General features: G+C 43.2%; 1 non-coding gene across 1 annotated transcript; it reads right to left on the bottom strand.

Annotated features, from left to right (window-relative positions):
• Positions 1–1050: 1050 nt before the first annotated feature.
• On the bottom strand, positions 1051–1154 carry LOC125119025 (small nucleolar RNA U13). Its single transcript, XR_007132987.1, has one exon. It is a non-coding gene; the product is annotated as a small nucleolar RNA U13 (small nucleolar RNA).
• Positions 1155–2586: the final 1432 nt, after the last annotated feature.

Consider the following 2586-nt stretch of genomic DNA (forward strand, 5'->3'; position numbering starts at 1 on the left):
CATAACTCACAGGAGTTCCTGTTGTGGCTCAGGGGTAATGAACCTGACTAGGATCCATGAGGACACAGGTTCGATCCCGGGCCTCGCTCAGTGGGTTAAGGATCTGGTGTTGCCATGAGCTGTAGTGTAGGTCACAGACATGGCTCAGATCTGGTTTTGCTGTGGTTGTGGTGTAGGCGGCAGCTGTAGTTCCCCGATTCGCCCCCTAGCCTGGGAACTTTCATATGCCACAGGTACGGCCCTAAAAAGAAAAAACAAAACAAAATAAAAGCATTAACTTGATTATATCTGCAAAGACCCTATTTGTTTGTTTTGTTTGTTTGTTTGTTTTGCTTTTAAGGTCCACAGCTGCAGCATATGGAGGTTCCCAGGCTAGGGGGTGAATTGGAGCTACAGCCCCGCCAGCCTCCATATGTACGCCGCAGCCACAGCAACTCACGATTCGAGCCACGTCTTCGACCTACACCACGGCTCACAGAAATGCTGGATCTTTAACCCACTGAGGAAGGCCAGGGATCCAACCCACAACCTCATGGTTCCTAGTCGGGTTCGTTTTCACTGCACCACAATGGGAACTTCGCGAAGACCTTCTTTCTAAAGTCACATTCAAAAGTATGTGAATTTGGATTTCAACATATCTTCTTTATTTTTTATTTTTTCCAATGACTGCGACCTTGGCATATGGAAGTTCCTGGGCCAGGGACTGAATCCAAGCCTCAGCTGTGAGGAATCCATTAATCCACTGAGCCAGGCTGGGGATGGAACCCACGCCTTTGCAGAGACCCAAGCCACTTCAGTCAGATTCTTAACCCACTGTGCCGTGGCAGGAACTCCTCAACATATCTTTTTGGGGACACAATTCAAGCCACAACAGAGCCCAAAATAACCCAAGTCCCTGATTGCATTTCCTGGTTATTAGGTTTGAAGAGCAGTCTTTGTATGAACATCCCTTCAGGCTTGATCTCTACCACAGTCAAGCTCTCACTTTCTCTCCCAAACGTTTTTTTAAGAGAAAATATATGTACAATCTTTTCTTTTTTTTTTTTTTCACGTCAGATAGGTAATGTGCCGATGTCGTAACAAGGTTTGAGGGAGGCACAGATCACGCAGGCGCATGAACACCCAATCATCATGCTTATGAACTACAAAAGGATGTACGATCTTTTTTGAAAAGCCACATATTTAACATCTTACTTTACTTGGACAAATGGTATACTCATCCCCATCGTTTTAGGCTTGCTTCTTTTCCTTTATTTTTAAAGTGCTCTTTCTTCAAATTCTTTCAGTGTGACAATGTGCATATTTTCTCTAGTTGGCAAATCTTGGGGTGGGGAAAGGAGGGCTTCTTGAAGAAGTACTGAGATGCTGCTAAAGTGCACAGAAAAAGTTCCAGTCCTACCCTTGATTTGCTAGGCCACCTAGCACAGCTGTGTTGCTGTAGGTTCTTCCATATCCCATCCCGTATCAGGGCCTTTGTGTTGCCATAATCAGCCCTCCCTCCTCCTGGTTCACTACCTACCTTTGGGGTCTACCTGAGTCCCTGGTTACCGATCCGTAAATGAGAAAGTAGGGTAAGAGTAGGGATTCTCAGTCTGGGCTTCACAGACTATCTGAAATCTACAAGACTGAGTGAATATGTGTTTCTATTAGTTTCCTGTGGTTGATGTAACAAATGATCACAACCTTGGTGACTGAAAACAGCAGCAGATTATACTCTCCCAGTTCTAGAAGCCAGAAATCCAAAATCAAGGGGTCTGCTAGGCCATGCTTCCTCCAAAGGCTCTAAGGGAGATTCCGTTCCTTGGCTCTTCCAGCTTCTGGTGACTGCCCGCATTCTCTGACTTTTGGCCACATCTCTGCCTCTATCTGCACACTGTTTCTTCCTCTTCTGTCTCCTATGTGTGCTTCTCATATGGACACTGGTCACTGGATTTAGGGCCTACCTGGATAATCCAGGATAATTTCCTCATGTCAAAATCCTGAATTTATTTATATCTACAAAGACTCTTTTGCAAAATAAGGTCACATTCACAGGTTCTGGAGATTAGGACATGAACATATCTTTTAGGGAGCCACAGTGTTGCTGTTTTCTTGCTGTGGGGGGTGCGAAGGCAGTTCCAAAGGATTTACCGGATTCTCAAGAGTCTGTGATGTAAAGAAAAATGAAAAACCAATGATCTTTAAAGCCTTTTGAAGTGCAATGTTTTATGGTTCTTTAACCGATGAAGTAAATATGGCTTGGCTCTAGTAAAATACCTTGCTTTTAAGAGGTAGGTGCTCAGTAATTTTTTGTACATTTGATTTGATATTGGAATTATAGAAATATTAGTGTTTCTAATATTATCGACCCCGTACCATGTGTTAGGTGCTACTCTAAGTGTTATATATGTATCAACTCATTTAATCCTCACAACAACCTTATACGGTATGATTATCAACCTTATTTTTCATATGAGGAATCTGAGACACAGAAACATTAAGTAACTTGCTTAAGATGGCACAGCTAATTTTTGGCAGAGCTGGGACTCCATTTCAGCCAGTCTGGCTTCAGAGCCTATGTTTTTAACTACTATATTTTGTGAAAGA

This window comes from Phacochoerus africanus, chromosome X (assembly GCF_016906955.1).
Source record: "Phacochoerus africanus isolate WHEZ1 chromosome X, ROS_Pafr_v1, whole genome shotgun sequence".
NCBI lineage: Eukaryota > Metazoa > Chordata > Mammalia > Artiodactyla > Suidae > Phacochoerus > Phacochoerus africanus.